We start from the raw sequence: 21,844 nt of genomic DNA on the forward strand, positions 1-21,844 counted from the left end.
GGAGGGGAGGACACAAATTAAGTATTATATCGCGATCGATCGCCATGTATAAGCGCCTCCACCGAGCAGAGCGTTGAGGAGCGATTTCGATTGGAGGATCGTGCTCTATTTTTTATTATTAATTTTTTGCTGATGCTGGTCCAGCGTGTCGCGTGCCACTGATTATGCCTCGGCGTGCCAACGGTGCAAAACAATACTGGTCTTCAAACTTTATTTGGATTATGTCACGGGTTTTGCATTGGTGCACTTTATTCATTAACTCCTACATTTTCAATGAGACTGTGTGATCGCGTCCTTCTTTTACTTTACTTGCTGAGCTTAATTTCTACAATGGTTTTAATATTCAAAGGCTCTACAGCAGGGGTCGGCAACCTATGGCACGCGGGCCACCGTTGGCACGCTGAGGCATAATCAGTGGCACGCGACACGCTGGACCAGCATCAGCAAAAAATTAATAATAAAAAATAGAGCACGATCCTCCAATCGAAATCGCTCCTCAACGCTCTGCTCGGTGGAGGCGCTTATACATGGCGATCGATCGCGATATAATACTTAATTTGTGTCCTCCCCTCCGCTAACAATTTACACTTATATGATGTAAATGGTGCAATAAAGGGAGAAAAAAACATTAAAGCCGTTTCAGAAAAATAAGTGAGAAGTATTTTAAACTTTGATTTAAAAATGTCAAGTCATGGCTCTTCTAATGGTTTTATTCAGCTACTTTTGTGCAAGAATGGCATATACTTCTGTTTAAAGAGCTTCTCCGTGCAGTTTCCGCCTTCTTTTGGCAGATCTGTTAAGATGATTGGCTGCAGTAAAAAATGATTGACAGCTAACTCTGGCTGATAATTGGCTTAATAAAAATTGATTGACAACGAAAGTCTAGTATCTGATTGGCTGCATTCGGAAATGATTGACACATGCTCCGCCCTTTACCCACGCCCACTGGGGCTCCGGCCTGCAGCATTACCCTTCTTCGTTCGCGTACCGCCGAATTCAACGTGGTTGTACGTGCGCACGTGTCCTCACCTAACATAAACAGCAAGGACACTCTCTGGCTGCAGCTCGAAGGAACAGGTGATGTCTCCCTCAAGTAGAGATAGTGGCCCTGTGTTCATTGGCCACTTGGGGAACAAACCAAGCTACATGAGATTTGAGGAATACGTGCCTGCTGGACCTCTACTGACTGACATGACCATTTCATCTGGTGATGGTACACTGCCGAATCAGTTTGGGTAAATATCTCATATCATTGTTCTAACGTAGTTTTCTAGGTTGAGTTTATTGATTCAGAATAGATGATAATAGAAACTATTGGTACTGACCATTCTAAAACAGTATATTACTCGTTTCTCTAAGTATCTTTTTATTTATTTATTTTTATTTTATTTTTTTACATAAAATGTGCTTTCGTTTGACCCACCCAAGCTGCCGTAATGCACAGAAGTGTATTTTAAGTATTCTTTAAACAACTTTAAGTAACTTTACTTAGACTTAAAGTTAAAACCTCAGTATTAGAGTATTCAGTATTCATAGGTGATTGATCCATTGTAGTACGATCATTCTTTTATTTTTTAAATTTATTTTCCTCTTCTCCCTGTATGCTGTCGCACTTACGGCTCTTAAACCAAGAATATGACAAACATTTGCTGTAGTAATACTACAAATGGGAATAATCACCAACCTTTTGGAATTCTTTGTACAAATCTGCATGCCGGTCCTTCAGGTGTTTGGCCAGATTCGTTGTGTTAAGCTAGGTTTATACTTTCGCGAGTGACCAAAGCACGCGACTCCGCACACCACGCGTGACCGTGTGCGAACGGCAGAGCCATTTATACCGGCCGCGTCACATTCTTTGCAGTGTTGTCCAAAACGATATGTGGTAGTATAAAGAAACACCCCTTAATGTTGCTTTTTGTTTCAAGTTTGAAAAGTGCTGGAATTTAGACTAAAGTACTTGAAAATGCTTGAAATTGTAACTTCATTTCACAACAAATGGCTATCTGACTGAACAGTTATCTTGTATTACGTTAACAAATACGAGCCTCTTGTAATTCCAGGACGAAACATGAGAGGAGTGTTGTCAAAAAAATCAATATATCGATATGTATCTATACTGAACATTCTGAAATGGTACAATACTCGTTTCTCCAAGTATCAATTCTTTTTACATAAAATGCGCTTTCGTTTGACCCACCCAAGCTTCCGTAATGCACAGAACAGTTTGTAATGCTAAAATGGCAGCTAAAGCAAACGCAGTGTGTTCACAGCCCGTCTTAATAAGCAAGGAAAGCAGCGGAAGTGCTGTGTGGAAATACTTTGGATTCGAAGCAGATACAGATGGAAAACCGAAGGACATGAACAAGACGGTTGGCAAGCAGTGCTTTCGGAACATTTCAACGAAGGGCGCTAAAGCCTGGTTTATTAATATACTTGACGCTTGGTGAAAATGACGTAATCACGGTGGCCTTGCACGCTGTCGATTCGCGAGGTTGTGCACCTGCCGCAGTGCAATGAACAAAGTCATGTTTGCAAGGTTCATACACCTTAACAAGGTGGAATTCAAGCACTTGTACTTCACTTTCAAGGTCCATTTCAATATTTCCCAGCACGTTAAACTTAAGTTAAATATTTATACATATACTCAAAATTATTTGCTTTTTTATCACATTATTTAATGGTTTATTTTCAAAACGCCCAATCTTAACGTCTTCACGTTCTCTCATGTAGGATTGTCACGATACTAAGAATTACAGGGCAGGTGGTGTTATTCCGAAAGAGAAGGATTCTGTAGCCATAGAGCAGTTTCGTCCCATAAGCTTGCTTAATGTGGAGGGTAAAATATTATTTAGTGTAGTTGCACATAGGCAATAGGAAACAAGTTCCTGGAGGTATTCAGGAGCAAGCCCGTGCAGTGCTTTATAAGATAATAAAAGAATTTTAAAATCAATACAGAATTTAACTGGGAGCCAATGCAGGTCTAATAGGACTAGTCTGATATGCTGAAATTTTCTAGTTCTGGTCAGAACTCTGGCTGCGGCATTTTGAACTATTTTAAGTTTATTTAGATTCCTATTTGAACATCATGACAGTAGTGAGTTACAGTAATCTAATCTGGAGCTAACAAAGGCGTGCATCAATTTTTCTGCATCATCCTGTGATAATGCATTTCTTAACTTGGCAATGTTGCGGAGATGTAGAAAAGCTATCCTAGTAGTATTATCTATGTATTTATCAAATGATAGGCGTCATGCTCGACTCCGACCTAGGTTTTTGGCTACTGTGCCAGGTGTAATGGGGTAGTCTGCAAGATTAAGCATTAGATCTGGAATTTTCTGTCTTGAGGCCTTAGGGCCCAGGAGAACTTCTGCTTTGTCCTCATTAATTTGGAGGAAGTTTAGAGACATCCAGCATTTAATATCTCTTACACAGGCCTCAATTTTTCCTAAACTGAGTTTGTCATCAGGTTAGGCTGTTATGTTGGGTCTGTCTCAAAACCTAGTGAGCTCTCTACGTAGGCATTGACTATGTAGAGAGCTGTCTAACTAGACAACGTTCTAACCGCCATCCAGCCTCATAAGGCACATTATTGGGACGCTCTAGTTAGACAGCGACTGCGTCACGACTTGGCCCCGCCCACAGCACGCGCCCGCTATTTACTCACCTCAACTGCGGTAAACACCTCGGGTAATCGCTATACCGGCATTATGGACGAACCTGTTGCAGTTTTTATTGCAATTTTAATTGTTTTTGCGCTGGAGGAAGAGCGACGGAGACGTGAAAGCCGACGTGCTGCAGCCAGACGCCGAAATTTAAGAAGACGAACGCTGATTTCTGTCCTTGAACAGGTAAGATCTGCTCAGATTTTCTCGGAGGTAAAAACTTTCCTCCTGTACTTGATTTCAACAATTAATCCCCCCCTATTATAATGCTGTCTTTTAAGCATAAAAGGTATGTTTTTAAAGGATAAAACTCATCTGCAAATACGCATTTTATACATTTTATTTTATGCAAAGTGATACAAATATACATATGTAGACAATTCATTTTAAATAAATAAATAAATAGATCGATCAAATTAGAACCTGCGTGAACAGTTTATTTACAAAACAGATAAGTGATATTCTTTAAACACGAAGTAAATCACTTTTCTGTTTCGGAAAATAACTTCACACACACACACACAAAAGTTATTTTTCCATTTCTTGCAGGGAGAAAGACCTACAAGATACTGTGCTCTGAACACAAGTGTACCACTTCTGAGAATATTACTGGACGACACCCAAATCAAATCAAAGTTTATTTGTATAGCGCTTTTCACAACACACGTCACAAAGCGCTTTACAGGATTTAAAAGGTTAACAATACTATGGGTCCAGAACCCTAATGAGCAAGCCAAAACACCCAAGACACCAAGCCTGACTTTTGCCTGAACCGTGAATCCCTGAAAGTGCTTTTACAACTCATCAACCATGAGAGCACCCATGGTTGGGGGGGAGCCATCGAAGTGTTGGTTTCTTTTTTGGTTGGCCTGTGGCACATCATACCGCATTGTATCCCGTGATTTTTCTATGCCCCGTTCTACAGTGCACCATGTAATTCACAGAGTGGCCAATGAAATGCGGCGAATCCTTCTGAAAGTTATCCGGCACCCAAAACCAGAAGAACTGCAGAGCATCTCTGATGGCTTTGTGAGGCTGGGAAACCATGGAGCTTTCCACTCTGTAGTTGGTGCAATAGATGGGTGCCATGTGCGAATCAAAGCCCCTGCCGGTGTCACTCTGCACAACATCTGCATGGGAGCAGGAGATGTTGTTCAGCCTGAGGAGGAAGCAGATGAAGATGAAGCTGATATGCAGGAAGATGACGACATTACAGCTGTCAGTGGCCACCAATTACGGGAGCAACTTTGTGCCAACATTGCTGGTGTCCAGTGATTTTATTAAACCAGTAACAAATAAATCAGTTTTGTTTTCATTAATGTTATACATTTGCACTGCCAGCATTAAGATGCTTTATAATTCAGGAAAATACAACATTTTAACCTCAGTGTTCTACACAAACGCTTCGAGTGTAATCAAACATTTTGCAATATCTACCTAATTTTAAATAGTTTAGAAAGATGTCTAAATGCATGAATATTAAGCAATTATTAGCTTAATATTAGCTTATACTGTAACTGACAATGCATTAGTTACATATTAACTATTTAGTTTTCTAAAGCAGGTTTTCTATCAACTTATTTGCCACAAACCTATCATTTTATTATTGTAATCAGAACCAGTTAGCTAGCTAGTTTAGTGTATCAAAGTGTAACAGCTGCATCATTTAAGATGGAACAGAATAAGAATATATTATCGTTTAATAACTAACTAGTTTGGCTAAAATAAGCTCCTACTTCCAAGCTGAGAGAGCAGAGTTTTTCTGCCCGGTGAAGAGCCTCTCTCTTTCTATTCTAGCCTTTATAAAGGCTTCGATTGCTGATCTGGTCCCTAAAAGAGTGGAAATCATTTGTATATCTGAACACTGGCTATCACGTTAAAAAGCCCACATACATGTCTTATTAACCCAGCAGGGCTAACAAACTATACAAGAAAGGAATAACTAAGATAACTAATAAAATATTACAGTGACTGATAAAAAACGCTTTTAGATGGGCTGTTAGCATCAGCTGTTCGCATCAGCCCATCTAAAACAGTGCTCTGACGCTTCAAAACCCGCTAGCATAAATGCTAACGCATCGATATATAAAAAACTGGAAAAAGGCCACCGACTAACCCAATAAATCGCTAATTTGTGTTCTGTTATGCCAAGAAAACCCATAAAATACCACACTTACGCTATAAAACTTAAATAACTTACATTTGAAAATGACTTCGCCGCTGGCCGTCCTTCTTCCGTCCGCCATGATGAAAAAAGTTTTTCTGCGCCGTGCTGCCCCGCGTTGCATCATGGGATTGCCTTACCGGCTGAGGACGGGTCTAATGCTGACTTATTACAGGATCAGATTAAGATATCTTAGTAGACAGCATTTTAAGGTATCTAAGAATTGAGACAGCCTACTTCTCGGGAACGCGCATCCTATGACGTAAAATGCTGTCTATGTAGAGAGCTCACTAGGTTTTGAGACAGACCCGTAAAGTTGAGTGTCATCTGCATAGCAGTGAAAATTGACACCATGTTTGTTTATAACTGTGCCCAATGGTAGCATATATAATGTAAATAATAGTGTTCCTAAAATGGAGCCTTGCGGGACCCCATATTTAACTTTTGTACGTTTGGATGGAATATTATTGAGCTCTACAAACTGATAGCGATTTGTTAAATAAGAGTAAAACCATGAAAGGGCTGTGCCTGAGACTCCAACCCAGCATTCTAACCGCTTTAGCAAGATCCTATGATCAATTGTGTCGAAAGCTGCACTAAGATCAAGAAGCACTAACAGTGATACATAGCCTTGATTTGAAGCAAGGAGGAGATCATTTGTTACTTTCACAATACTGTTTCAGTACTGTGATGGGGCCCTAAAACCGGATTGGAACTTTTCAAATATGTGATTCCTATGCAGATATAGGCATAAATGCTGGGCAACAGCTTTTTCTATGATATTAGATAGATATAAATAATGTGTTTGAAATGGGTCTATAATTAGATAGCACAGTCGGATCAAGATTTGGTTTCTTGATCAGAGGTTTAATAACTGCTAATTTACATGATTTGGGCATGTGACCTATTGTAATGGATGACTTAACTATAGTTAGAAGAGGTTCAGTAACGGCTGGTAATACCTCTTTTAATAACTTTGAGGGAACCGAGTCTAGTGTGCAGTTAGTACAATTTAAGGAAGAAATTATTTTCTCTAATTCTGATTGTGGGAGTGGATGAAAAGCGTCAAGTTTTTTCTCCCAGTATGCAATTTAAATCAATATCAACCAAACCAGATGACATACCAGTTGTATTGCTAATAAAAGTTTTTATATTTTGTCTAATATTTTCTATTTTATTTTCAAAGAAATCTATAAATGCATTACTAGTGAGGTTTACTGGAATCTGAGGTTCTGCGCCTGCTTGATTTTTTGTAAGTTTAGAAATAGTATTGAAAAGAAAACTAGGATTGTTTTTATTTTTCTCTATCAGTGAGGCTAAGTATGCTGAGCATGCTTTAGTGAGTGCCCGTTTGTATTCAACAATGCTATCCTTCCAGGCACAGTGGAATACTTCCAACTTAGTAGATCGCCATTTCTGCTCTAATTTACGTGATAATTGTTTCAAGGTTCTAGTTTGGTCAGTGTACCATGGAGTGAGCTTTTTGGATCTAGCCTTTTTATATTTGAGTGGAGCTACTGTATCTAGAGGTGATCTGTAGGTATTCTCTAAGCAGTCGGTTAGACTATCTAACTCTCCTGGATCAGATGGCAAGTGGGCTAAAGCAGTTAAGTCCTTTTTGCCAGGTAAATTAAAGTTGTGGTGTTTGCAGTTTGGATTGTTGCCTCATCTAAGGTGGCCACTGACAGAGTATGATATTCCGAGGACTGAAGTTGAGAGGCTAGATAGGATTGTTAATAAGGCTGTAAGAAAATGGCTTGGGGTTCCACATTGTCTTAGTAGTGTGGCATGGTTTGGGAGAGGAGTGCTAGAACTACCACTAACAAGCTAAGTTGAGGAGTTTAAATGTGCCAAGGTAGGCCGAGCAGTGGCACCAGTGACATACAGGAAGAAAGTGGAATTCCCAGGAGGCAAATCAGGCAGCAAAGAGGGCATTGGAGCATAGAGATGTTGTAGGGCAGGTGCAAAATGGGAGGGCAGGACTAAGGTCAGGTGATACATAGAGGGCATTCAGCAAGGCCACATCACCTGAGAGAAGGCGAATGGTGACTGGTTTTATTCAAGAGCAGGAGGAGGAAGTAAGACGGGCAAAAGCTGCAGGACAGAGTAAGCAGGGACAGTGGATGAAATGGGAAAGTGTGGAGAAGAGGAAAATCACCTGGCGAGAGTTATGGGCATTGGATGCAAGCCGTATAAAATTTATTGTGGGAGCTACCTATGATGTGCTTCCAACTCCACAAAACCTTGGGCAGTGGTTAAGTGAGGATCCAAGTTGTAAGCTATGTGCAGGCAGTGGTACATTGAAGCACATCCTGTTGGCATGTAAGATGAGTTTGTCACAGGGACGTTACACATGGAGGCATAATCAGGTACTTAAATCATTGGCAGGTGCACTGGATAAGAAGCAATTGGAAGTTAATGGCATGCCAGTTGCTAGTTCCAATAGAGTAATGTGTGTGAGGGGCAGCATAGCAAGGGGCCGGCACAGTCTTCAAAAGTTGGTGGTAAGTGGGCTGATGCAAGAGATTGGAAGCTGTTGGTTGATGTAGGCTGTAAATTACAGGTAAGGATCTGCATCCAGAAGCTGGTATCCAACTATTTTAAGAGCTTGCAAGTTTGCTACGCCACACAGGCCAATACAACCAGCTGGCAACAGCTTGAAAAAGGCATTGCAATGGGCTGTGCAATCTCTCCCATCATCTTTACGATCGCCTTCGAGGTGATTCTGATTGGCAGTAGGACAATGGGGCGAGGAATAAGAACACAGGCAGGACGACTACCAGCCCTGTGGAGTTACATGGATGATGTAACAAGCCTACTGCAAACAGCGACATGTACTGCCAGACTCCTAAGGAGGTTTGAAGAACTCCTCAGATGGGTGAGAATGAGGACCAAACCTTCAAAGTCCCGCAGTCTGTCGATTCGGAAGGGAGCCAGGAATGACCTCATCTCTTTCTCAGTGGATGGAAAAAAAATTGCACTCTTGGCTGAACAACCAGTCCGAAGCCTGGGAAGGCTGTATACAGCTGAGTTGTCTGATACTCATATGCCTGCCGCCATTATGTAGCAGCTAACGGATGTGCTGGAGAGAATTGATAAGTGTCACCTCCCAGGGAAGCTCAAAGTCTGGTGCTATCAGTTCATCGGAAGCTGGCAGAAGTCCTTGACATGCGGCGAATGGAAGTATTTTTCTATGGAGACTGCCTTTGAAAGGACCAAATACACCGAGCTGGTAGCCAAGTGCCGGGAGGCCAGATGGTTTATAACCATCTACCCTGTGGAGGTTGGCTGCAGGGGTTTTGTTGGAACATCCATCCAGTGCCTCCTCAGGAAAGTTGGAGTGGCTGGAACAAGGCTGAAGAGGGCATCTAGGGACCTGGCAGAAGAGGCGGAAAAAGCCAGCTTTTGGTTGTGGTTACGTAGGAAGGACAGGTCATGGGGGTGGCTGCAGGGGGCGGCAGGGAGACATCCCTGCCGTTGCTCCACCACCGTGAGATGTTCCGGGATTAATGTAGCGAAACATCAATGAAGGGTGGCTCCCGGCTGATGACCCTGCAGTTACCCCGTTGGCACCGTCGGAGGTGCTTCAGGCGGACACGCCATGCAGGTAGACCTTACCTGTGCTTCCAACTAGTTTTGCTGGATTACCAGTGACCACCGCGAACAGGGCAGTTGTCATCCAGGAAAGACTGTTGTATCGAACTAAGATTCAGGCTCAGCAGGGCGGGGTACATATCCTGGTGAACCAAGAGGGGTATTCCTCTCAGGATCACCTAGTTGAAAAGCCAGCTAGGTGATCCTGAGAGGAATATCCCTCTTGGTTCAGCAGGATATGTACCCCGCCCTGCTGAGCCTGAATCTCAGTTCGATACAACACCACCAAGGTGGATAGAGATTAGGCAGGTGGTGGACAAAGCAAGATCTGCGTCAGCTCCTGGCCCGTATGGTGTGCCTTACAGGGCATACAAGAGTTGCCCGATGGTACTGAAGCTCCTTTGGAGGTTGATGAGAGCCGCCTGGAACACTCAAGCCATCCCATCTGAGTGGACCAAGGCAATAACAATCTTCATCCCAAAAGAACTGGATTCCTGTAAGATCAACCAGTTCAGAGGAATTTCCTTATTGAATGTGGAAGGGAAGATTTTCTTCTCAGTAGTGGCGAAGAGAGTGACCAGCTATCTCCTAGAAAACAACTACATTGACACCAGCTGCCAAAGGCCAGCATTCCAGGATTCCCAGGCTGTGTGGAGCATTCAACCATGATTTGGAACCAGATTCAGTCAGCCAAGCGTGAGAAGTCAGATCTGCATGTTGTCTGTGGGCATTCATGGCCGGGCAGTTAGGGAACTGGTCTTGTGACCGGAGGGTCGCAGGTTCCATTCCCAGACCTGAGGCCATGACTGAGGTGCCCCTGAGCAAGACTCTAACCCTCAATTGCTCACTTTTATAAAAATGAGATAATAAAGTAAGTCGCTCTGGATAAGGGCATCTGCCAAATGCCATAAATGTAAATATAAATGTCTGGCTGGATCTGGAAAGTGCGTAAGGTTCGGTCCCCCATCAGCTCATCACTTTTGCTTTGGAGTTTTTCTACATCCCAACCTGCTTCCAGAAGCTGGTATCCAACTATTTTAAGAGCTTGCAAGTTTGCTACGCCACACAGGCCAATACAACCAGCTGGCAACAGCTTGAAAAAGGCATTGCAATGGGCTGTGCAATCTCTCCCATCATCTTTACGATCGCCTTCGAGGTGATTCTGATTGGCAGTAGGACAATGGGGCGAGGAATAAGAACACAGGCAGGACGACTACCAGCCCTGTGGAGTTACATGGATGATGTAACAAGCCTACTGCAAACAGCAACATGTACTGCCAGACTCCTAAGGAGGTTTGAAGAACTCCTCAGATGGGTGAGAATGAGGACCAAACCTTCAAAGTCCCGCAGTCTGTCGATTCGGAAGGGAGCCAGGAATGACCTCATCTCTTTCTCAGTGGATGGAAAAAAAATTGCACTCTTGGCTGAACAACCAGTCCGAAGCCTGGGAAGGCTGTATACAGCTGAGTTGTCTGATACTCATATGCCTGCCACCATTATGTAGCAGCTAACGGATGTGCTGGAGAGAATTGATAAGTGTCACCTCCCAGGGAAGCTCAAAGTCTGGTGCTATCAGTTCATCGGAAGCTGGCAGAAGTCCTTGACATGCGGCGAATGGAAGTATTTTTCTATGGAGACTGCCTTTGAAAGGACCAAATACACCGAGCTGGTAGCCAAGTGCCGGGAGGCCAGATGGTTTATAACCATCTACCCTGTGGAGGTTGGCTGCAGGGGTTTTGTTGGAACATCCATCCAGTGCCTCCTCAGGAAAGTTGGAGTGGCTGGAACAAGGCTGAAGAGGGCATCTAGGGACCTGGCAGAAGAGGCGGAAAAAGCCAGCTTTTGGTTGTGGTTACGTAGGAAGGACAGGTCATGGGGGTGGCTGCAGGGGGCGGCAGGGAGACATCCCTGCCGTTGCTCCACCACCGTGAGATGTTCCGGGATTAATGTAGCGAAACATCAATGAAGGGTGGCTCCCGGCTGATGACCCTGCAGTTACCCCGTTGGCACCGTCGGAGGTGCTTCAGGCGGAAACGCCATGCAGGTAGACCTTACCTGTGCTTCCAACTAGTTTTGCTGGATTACCAGTGACCACCGCGAACAGGGCAGTTGTCATCCAGGAAAGACTGTTGTATCGAACTAAGATTCAGGCTCAGCAGGGCGGGGTACATATCCTGGTGAACCAAGAGGGGTATTCCTCTCAGGATCACCTAGTTGAAAAGCCAGCTAGGTGATCCTGAGAGGAATATCCCTCTTGGTTCAGCAGGATATGTACCCCGCCCTGCTGAGCCTGAATCTCAGTTCGATACAACACCACCAAGGTGGATAGAGATTAGGCAGGTGGTGGACAAAGCAAGATCTGCGTCAGCTCCTGGCCCGTATGGTGTGCCTTACAGGGCATACAAGAGTTGCCCGATGGTACTGAAGCTCCTTTGGAGGTTGATGAGAGCCGCCTGGAACACTCAAGCCATCCCATCTGAGTGGACCAAGGCAATAACAATCTTCATCCCAAAAGAACTGGATTCCTGTAAGATCAACCAGTTCAGAGGAATTTCCTTATTGAATGTGGAAGGGAAGATTTTCTTCTCAGTAGTGGCGAAGAGAGTGACCAGCTATCTCCTAGAAAACAACTATATTGACACCAGCTGCCAAAGGCCAGCATTCCAGGATTCCCAGGCTGTGTGGAGCATTCAACCATGATTTGGAACCAGATTCAGTCAGCCAAGCGTGAGAAGTCAGATCTGCATGTTGTCTGTGGACATTCATGGCCGGGCAGTTAGGGAACTGGTCTTGTGACCGGAGGGTCGCAGGTTCCATTCCCAGACCTGAGGCCATGACTGAGGTGCCCCTGAGCAAGACTCTAACCCTCAATTGCTCACTTTTATAAAAATGAGATAATAAAGTAAGTCGCTCTGGATAAGGGCATCTGCCAAATGCCATAAATGTAAATATAAATGTCTGGCTGGATCTGGAAAGTGCGTAAGGTTCGGTCCCCCATCAGCTCATCACTTTTGCTTTGGAGTTTTTCTACATCCCAACCTGCTTCCAGAAGCTGGTATCCAACTATTTTAAGAGCTTGCAAGTTTGCTACGCCACACAGGCCAATACAACCAGCTGGCAACAGCTTGAAAAAGGCATTGCAATGGGCTGTGCAATCTCTCCCATCATCTTTACGATCGCCTTCGAGGTGATTCTGATTGGCAGTAGGACAATGGGGCGAGGAATAAGAACACAGGCAGGACGACTACCAGCCCTGTGGAGTTACATGGATGATGTAACAAGCCTACTGCAAACAGCAACATGTACTGCCAGACTCCTAAGGAGGTTTGAAGAACTCCTCAGATGGGTGAGAATGAGGACCAAACCTTCAAAGTCCCGCAGTCTGTCGATTCGGAAGGGAGCCAGGAATGACCTCATCTCTTTCTCAGTGGATGGAGAAAAGATTGCACTCTTGGCTGAACAACCAGTCCGAAGCCTGGGAAGGCTGTATACAGCTGAGTTGTCTGATACTCATATGCCTGCCACCATTATGTAGCAGCTAACGGATGTGCTGGAGAGAATTGATAAGTGTCACCTCCCAGGGAAGCTCAAAGTCTGGTGCTATCAGTTCATCGGAAGCTGGCAGAAGTCCTTGACATGCGGCGAATAGAAGTAGCCAAAGACCCACCTTCCAAGAACCGGATGTTTATTAGCTTTGTTGGACAAGCGGCCGGTGCTCAGAGGAGCAACAAGAGAGAAAGAGCATTGTTAACACTTGGATGCGACTGGAATTTAAGAGTGGATCTTGATCGTCAGCTCAGGTTCCCTCCAGAGACTAACACCACCTCTCTGAGGCCAGACGTCATCCTGTGTTCCTCTGAAGTCAAAATAGCGATCCTGGCAGAGCTAACTGTCCCTTGGGAGGGAGGAATGGAGGCTGCCTTTGAAAGGAAGAGGGACAAATACACCGAGCTAGTAGCTGAGTCCCGGGAGGCCGGATGGTCCACAACCATCTACCCTGTGGAGGTTGGCTGCAGGGGTTTTGCTGGAACATCCATCCAGTGCCTCCTCAGGAAAGTTGGAGTGGCTGGAACAAGGCTGAAGAGGGCATCCAGGGACCTGGCAGAAGAGGCGAAAAGAGCCAGCTTTTGGTTGTGGTTACGTAGGAAGGACAGGTCATGGGGGAAAGAGGGGTCCTAGGGGTGGCTGCATGGGTTGGCAGGCAGATGTCTCCACCACCGTGAGATGTTCCGGGATTAATGGAGCGAAACATCAATGAAGGGTGGCTCAAGGCTGATGACCCTGCAGTTACCCCGTTGGCACCGTCAGAGGTGCTTCAGGTGGAAACGCCATGCAGGTAGACCTTACCTGTGCTTTCAACAACTTCGATATGATACTTTAAAAAATATTGAAATTCGATACCATTTTCCATACCAAAGTCAGATACTGTGCTCATTTCCATTTTAAAGCCTTTTTATTTTTATTTAGAAACAAACAAATGAATATTGTATCTTGTTTCACAAATGTCAAATAAATAAAAGGTGTAGTCCTTACCACATTAAAACAGAAAAATTAATAATTGCACATTAATATAAATTAACATAAATAATAGTAGTGCTGTCAGGAACAGCACATGATACCCGTATGATGCGGTTCACCTGTCGCTCATCGCCCCTCCCCTTTTGCTACTATTTAAGCTTCCTCCTCTCCCTTCCGGGTTGCGAAGTATTGTTGCCATGCCACATACCAAGCGTTTTCTCAGTGTTACTGCTCTCCCGTGTACCGACCTCTGCTCTCCTCCTAGACCTCGTCCCCTGCCTAGTCCCTTTGTACCTCCTGGCTTCTGTCTCATCGGCGTGACCCTGGACTTTCCTGACTACGATCACTCCTGCACTACACCCCCTGAACAGAGTTACTCGCCTGTTTGATCACTCCGTAATTGCTGTTTCAATAAAAGCGGCTATTATCCGCACTTGGATCCTTGTCTGCCTGATCAGTACGTTACAAGTGCACTCTGGAATTCACATTTAGAAGTCAAAAAAGGCTAGTGCAAAAAGTACATTTTAAGTATACTTTAAACAACTTTAAGTAACTAAAACTTCAGTAGAGTATTCATAGATGATTGATCCGTTGTAGTACGATCACTCTTTTTTTTCTCTTGTATTACATTGTAATTCCAGGACGAAACATGAGAACATGAAGACATTAAGATTGGGCATTTTGAAAATAAATCATTAAATAATGTGATAAAAAAGCGAATAATTTAAAGCACATATGTCAAAGTCAAGGCCCGAGGGCCAGATCCGGCCCATGAATTGATTATCTATGGCCCCCTGGATGATATTTAATTACTATTAGAACCGGCCCGCAGGCCACAGCCGCCCGCTGGTGTTTTGCATGCACAAACACTACATTCCCCACAATGCAACGGTAGCCCGCGAAGTCACTGCAGCGCGCACAAGCGGCGAGGGTCTGCGCGGCGAAAATAATGTAATCGCAGTGGCTCAGCTCGTGGGTGAGCATCTCGCGCGCTGTCGATTCGCGAGGTCGTGCATCTCTCAAATTTTGTATTTTACGCGCGCCGCGCCTCAGCGCAATGAACAAATTCATGTTTGCAGGGTTCATACACCTTTACAAGGTGGAATTCAAGCACTTGTACGTCACTTTCAAGGTCAATTTCAATATTTCCCAGCACGTTAAACTTAATTAAGTTAAATATTTATACATATATTCGAAATGATTCAAAATAATTCGCTTTTTATTCACATTATTTAATGGTTGTTTATTTTCAAAACGCCCAAAATTAACGTCTTCACGTTCTCTCATGTTTCGTCCTGGAATTACAAGATACAAGAGAACTGTTCAGTCAGATAGCTATTTGTTGTGAAACGAAGTAGTTACAATTTCAAGCATTTTCAAGTACTTTAGCTTAAATTCCAGCACTTTTCAAACCCTTATTACTTTATTCATGTTTGCTTGTTGAAAAATATTTTCACTTGAAATTACTGACAGATCCATAAGAAAATATTGCTTTATTCATTTAAGCATTAAATAATATACACTGTGTTAGGTCTTGGTTCAATAGGCTATGTGCAATCATTTTATTATGTTTTAATAAACATTGAACCAGTCCGGCCCTCGGCTTGTAGCAAATTTGTTTTTTTGGCCCTCGGTGTATTTGACTTTGACATCCCTGATTTAAAGTATATGTATAAATATTTAACTTAATCAGACCCTCCAGAAAGTCGCGATGTTGCGATTTGCAACTTCAACGCAACTTCAAGCAAACCCCGCAAATTCAGGGTGGTGTTGCAACTTCAGCCAATCACCGCAACTTTCCCGCAAATTTGACCAATCACTGATGTCGTCTTGATGTGGCGTCGACAAACTCCCGCCTTACTTCCGTATATACGTTCAAGAGGAGCAGACTGAAAGCAGCATGAGCTACGAAAATAACGGTAAAAAGATCGGGAAAAGCAGTATCCCGGTACACTACATGAAAGCTACATTGTTTTCAGAGTTTAATTGTTTCACAACGATGGGTTCATACATGTATTTCCAACAAGTTTAGCATTTCTAGCACCAGCCCATCCACTCCAAGTGATTTTTCATTGTCTTTTAAGAGACAGAAAGTCCATTTCTGCCACCGAGCTGTTGCACTTCGAGGGATCATTTCAAGAAAGTGAGAGGGATCATTGTGCATTCTCTGTCCCAACTCTTGTGTTTCAGGGGGCGGGGCATACAAAATCTTGAGAGGGATAATTCCTGCCCAAACTATTTCATACCACATAGAGTAAGAGAAATAAAATCATTGCTTGAAGTATTAAAACCAGGGGTTTTATAAGAAGCATAATACCCATAAATAAATAAATCAGGGTTGCCAACTCTCACGCATTTGACCGTTTTCACACGCTCTCATGCTACACATCCGATTTCTCACGCCGAAAAAAAAATCTAGTTTATTTATCTCTGATCCATATTACTAGTTCGCTCTGGCACCAACCACTGGCGATCGATCTCGATATAATACTTAATTTGTGTCCATTTTACAGGCCGCCCGGTAACAACTTACGTTCGCTAACCCTGCCCCCCCCCCCGTCAACAATTTACACTCGCCACCCCCTCCAGGTTCAAATCTCACTCCAAGCGATCTTGAAAAGTTGGCAACCCCGAATAAATAGGTAAATAGATAATTAAAATGGACTACTAAATAGAGGAAACCATACAACATTTATTCCCTATTGCAATGTACTCACAAAAAAGCAAAAACACACCGCAACTTCCATCGCAATTTCTATGAAAAACACCCGCAATATCAAACATTTTAGCCCGCAACAATCACAAAAAAGGCCTGCGAAATCCTGCTGGGACTGCTTAATTAATTTTAACGTGCTGGTAAATATTGAAATGGACCTTGAAACACTACTCTCCCAATGACGACTACTCCACCTCGGATTCACTGACCCCTGAAAGTGAGCCACGGTTTCCCCAGCTGGTCGTGGGCTTACCTGGACGGTCCCGATGAGTTCCTGCACTTTGAGCTGTGGGATTATGGAGTGGATGTGCACCCTGAACAGCTTCACAGGGCCAATTGGGAGCTCACCGATAAGTATGGTGATGTCCTGTATGAAGGCACCATGTGTACCAAGATCTCTCCAATGCAGTCATACTAACTGGCACATTGTCATATGCAAGTTATCAAACTTTCAAATAAAAATGCTGATTACCATGTTTTATGTTTTGCCAATGTTTTTATCACAGAAGATGTCTTAACAGAAGCGTGTGTTTCAAAATGTTTACTCAGAACACTTCACAGGTCATACAACAAAAACTCCACATAATGATAAATGCTGAATGCAAGCATTTTTTCCTTTTTAATCCTAAAGTCGCATTCTTATTTAAATTAGAATGAAAGATTATTCTGTATCCAAAATCAGTACAATTACAAATTACTATTACTCTGGCTGAAATGTGGATACATTGTCAGTATAGAAACCAAACGTTTGTGGAGATGTACATTATACCTAGTCTTGTTTAACTAAAACACAGTGCAATCTGCACATTTTTGAGCACGTTTTAAACTAATCGATTTATCATTTACAGTTTTTACAGTCAACTCCCATAGCCCAACTTGTTTGATTAACAAACTATAAATCTGAAGGTTACGGTTCAAATAATAGTTCTGGCTTCAAGTTGTAACAGAGAAACAACGACTCAAACGACAGTATTTAAACATAACATTTATTGATCACAAAGCATAATAATAAAAGCATAGCAAACAAAGGGGACAGGAGGGTAGGGTAGTGTGTGTGTGTGTGTGTGTGTGTGTGTGTCTGTGTGTGTATACGGGTGTGTGTGTGGATGTGTATTCTAGTGCGCGCGGATGCGCGTGCGTGTGTACGTGCGTATGGGGGAGGAGATCTTTGAGACAAAGAGAAACTCGATGGCGCAAAACTTAAACCGAGTTCTCACTACAGCCACAAACACAACGCAAATTTCCTCTAAATAAGACACGGTATCGTCGGTCACTATACAGCCCCAACGAGCGTATAGTGGGACACACGTTTAACAGTTATACGAGGAGTTAAGTATTAACTATGACGTAAAGGAATCAGTGTGAATAACCGAACAAGTTTAAACAGAATACCTATGTAAGCTTTGAACAGAGTACCTCTTTAAGCCTTAAACAGAGTACGGTTTAACATGAACGTGATTATAAACACCACTGCAAACAAGCATTCACAAAATATCAGTCTAAACACACAGGAAAGAGTAAAACAAGATATTGTTCTAAGTCTGCCCAGATGCACAGTCTTACTTTGAGTTGTTCAGTCCGCGGCCCGCGCAGTAGGCCACAGGGCCAATTGGGAGCTCACCGATAAGTATGGTGATGTCCTGTATGAAGGCACCATGTGTACCAAGATCTCTCCAATGCAGTCATACTAACTGGCACATTGTCATATGCAAGTTATCAAACTTTCAAATAAAAATGCTGATTACCATGTTTTATGTTTTGCCAATGTTTTTATCACAGAAGATGTCTTAACAGAAGCGTGTGTTTCAAAATGTTTACTCAGAACACTTCACAGGTCATACAACAAAAACTCCACATAATGATAAATGCTGAATGCAAGCATTTTTTCCTTTTTAATCCTAAAGTCGCATTCTTATTTAAATTAGAATGAAAGATTATTCTGTATCCAAAATCAGTACAATTACAAATTACTATTACTCTGGCTGAAATGTGGATACATTGTCAGTATAGAAACCAAACGTTTGTGGAGATGTACATTATACCTAGTCTTGTTTAACTAAAACACAGTGCAATCTGCACATTTTTGAGCACGTTTTAAACTAATCGATTTATCATTTACAGTTTTTCAATTTGTTACATTTTTCACATCATGATTTACATTGCACTGTTTTGAGAAATGCACTTCTTGTGATGCCAAACAGCAAAACTCAATGAAATACATGCAAAAGCACATACTTCACTCAAAATTCTTTGTTTTTGCTTCAAAAGCAAATATTTAGATATTTGTCAGTGCCATCAGAATATCTAGTCTGTGTGCCATTGCCTATGAACAAGTCAGTAAAAATACTTAGTCATGTTGTCAGTGCAACTATAAGTCACAGTCAGTGCAGATTGCAGACGATTCTGATTGAAATAAGTTAGGCTTTTGATTTCAAGAACGCTGCACATTCTGTGGTATATCAAATACATGTTACACACATATAAACTTACATGGAACACAAACTTACACATGACTGTATGTGGGAGACTGATCGAAAGAAATTGAAATAGAATCACATTTGTACTGCACTATTGTTTAACTGGATTGTTTGCACAGCAATTTGTTGACAAAAACAAATCTGATTGAAATTCAGAAAAGAAACTTACTTTTCACATTCAAAACAACCTGAGCACATACAGTCTCCTCTTGTTGAGGTGTGAAAATGGAACCTCTGCCACCCCATGAGCTCATTTTGATGTCCTATATCGGGGGTCGGCAACCTGCGGCTCTTTGGTGCTGCCCTAGCGGCTCCCTGTAGCTTTTTCAAAAATGTTTGTAAATGTAAAAAGATGGGGGAGATAAATATATTTTTTTGTTTTAATATAGTTTTTGTAGGAGACAAACATGACAGCAACATTCTTAACGTTTTCCAATGCTGTAAGAATGTGTAGAATAAATTAAATAAAATTTCAACATTTATGTCAACGAAGATTTGCGTCATAGCCTGCGACACACGTTTCTATTAGCATGGCGAGATGCTAGGCAGGTGGCTGTTGTAAACAAACCGGCGTGTAACTTCGCGCGCACCACGCTTCAGCGCAATGAACCAAGTCATGGCAGTCATGGCCTGGTGGTTAGGGAACTGGTCTTGTGACCGGAGGGTCGGGGGTTCGATTCCCAAACCTGAGGCCATGACTGAGGTGCCCCTGAGCAAGGCCCTTAACCCTCAATTGCTCACTTGTATAAAAAATGAGATAAAAAAATGTAAGTCGCTCTGGATAAGGGCGTCTGCCAAATGACATAAATGTAAATGTAATGTAAATGTCATGTTTTCTGGGTTCATCAGAGTTGCCAGGTTCACGGTTTTCACGCCAAATTGGGCTTGTTTGAAAATCCAGCCGCGGGTAAAAATGGAGTTGCGGGGTGTGGTTTTTTGGGCTACTTTTGAGTTGGGCTACCGCGGGAGTTACAAGTCAACACTAAGGATCGATCGCGATATAATACTTAATTTGTAAGTATTATACAAATACTTATACCGTTCGTTATCGGCTTTCGTTTATTTGATACTCTTATCGGGCGATATAAAAATTATCGCCGTTAATCTATTCTTAAAGTTGGGTTGGGACCTGGGTCAAAATAGGTAAGCAAACTATGATGACTTTCACCTTGATAGTGTAGTCTCATAAAATTACCTACGAAATGGTGGAAGTTTAGACTGTGTTAAATTTACCCAATTTCATATGAACTCAATTTAACTAAGGTCTCCACTAATTGTGGTCAACTCCCATAGCCCAACTTGTTTGATTAACAAACTATAAATCTGAAGGTTACGGTTCAAATAATAGTTCTGGCTTCAAGTTGTAACAGAGAAACAACGACTCAAACGACAGTATTTAAACATAACATTTATTGATCACAAAGCATAATAATAAAAGCATAGCAAACAAAGGGGACAGGAGGGTAGGGTAGTGTGTGTGTGTGTGTGTGTCTGTGTGTGTATACGGGTGTGTGTGTGGATGTGTATTCTAGTGCGCGCGGATGCGCGTGCGTGTGTACGTGCGTATGGGGGAGGAGATCTTTGAGACAAAGAGAAACTCGATGGCGCAAAACTTAAACCGAGTTCTCACTACAGCCACAAACACAACGCAAATTTCCTCTAAATAAGACACGGTATCGTCGGTCACTATACAGCCCCAACGAGCGTATAGTGGGACACACGTTTAACAGTTATACGAGGAGTTAAGTATTAACTATGACGTAAAGGAATCAGTGTGAATAACCGAACAAGTTTAAACAGAATACCTATGTAAGCTTTGAACAGAGTACCTCTTTAAGCCTTAAACAGAGTACGGTTTAACATGAACGTGATTATAAACACCACTGCAAACAAGCATTCACAAAATATCAGTCTAAACACACAGGAAAGAGTAAAACAAGATATTGTTCTAAGTCTGCCCAGATGCACAGTCTTACTTTGAGTTGTTCAGTCCGCGGCCCGCGCAGTAGGCCAGGTAGCCTCTTGAGGAGGACTCCTTCGTGCGCTTTCGTGAAGAAGGTTCCGCTGGATCGCGTTGCTCCGTCCAGGGGAAGCTGTGGTGGCCGTTCAATCGGCGGTCCCTCGATGGTCCGTTGCGTGGTGTTCCGGGGAAGTGGTCGCTGTCGACGTTAAGATGAACTCGCGGAGGTGCGGCCGTCGCGCGAATGTTCAAACCGTTCTTAATCGTCGGCTAGCTGAAGCGATTGGTTTTAGCGAACTCCGCAAAAGAAATAAAAGTAGCGAACTAGTTACTTCTTGCGTCGCGTGCTGCACAGGGTTCGAGTGCAGAACCAATACCGCTTTGTTCCTGAAGGTGTGCGCGCTCTTCGTCTCTAGGTAGCTACTTTGATGCAGCCAGGTAGAGAGAACGAACAAAGGGGGATCCCCCCTTTTAAAGGGGATTCGTCTGATGACGTAGTTCCACATCCGTCCTGACGTGGGCCATGCACCTAGGGGGAGCACCCCCCTTCCTTTGTCTGTGGAGGCATGGTACCTACAATAGTTTAGCTCCCGTGTATTCCTAACCAAATTGCACAGTAGGTGGCGAGAACATGTTTTCAAACCTGTGAATTACAAATCGCATGTGTGCTTACATGGATGCAGCCACGAAGTCACCAGGTTTGCTTAATGGAAAATTCATTTTTAGGAAGCTTCCTAATGGAGACATTGACAA

At 43.0% G+C, this 21,844-nt stretch overlaps 1 long non-coding RNA gene across 1 annotated transcript; it reads right to left on the reverse strand.

Annotated features, from left to right (window-relative positions):
• Window positions 1-4,485: 4,485 nt before the first annotated feature.
• LOC143509717 (uncharacterized) lies at window positions 4,486-5,903 on the reverse strand. The gene is made up of 2 exons (XR_013129748.1): window positions 5,863-5,903; window positions 4,486-4,821 (listed from the first exon to the last, which is right to left on the reverse strand). It is a non-coding gene; the product is annotated as an uncharacterized LOC143509717 (long non-coding RNA).
• Window positions 5,904-21,844: the final 15,941 nt, after the last annotated feature.

The sequence above is a fragment of the Brachyhypopomus gauderio genome, chromosome 3 (assembly GCF_052324685.1).
Source record: "Brachyhypopomus gauderio isolate BG-103 chromosome 3, BGAUD_0.2, whole genome shotgun sequence".
In the NCBI taxonomy this organism is placed as follows: Eukaryota; Metazoa; Chordata; class Actinopteri; order Gymnotiformes; family Hypopomidae; genus Brachyhypopomus; species Brachyhypopomus gauderio.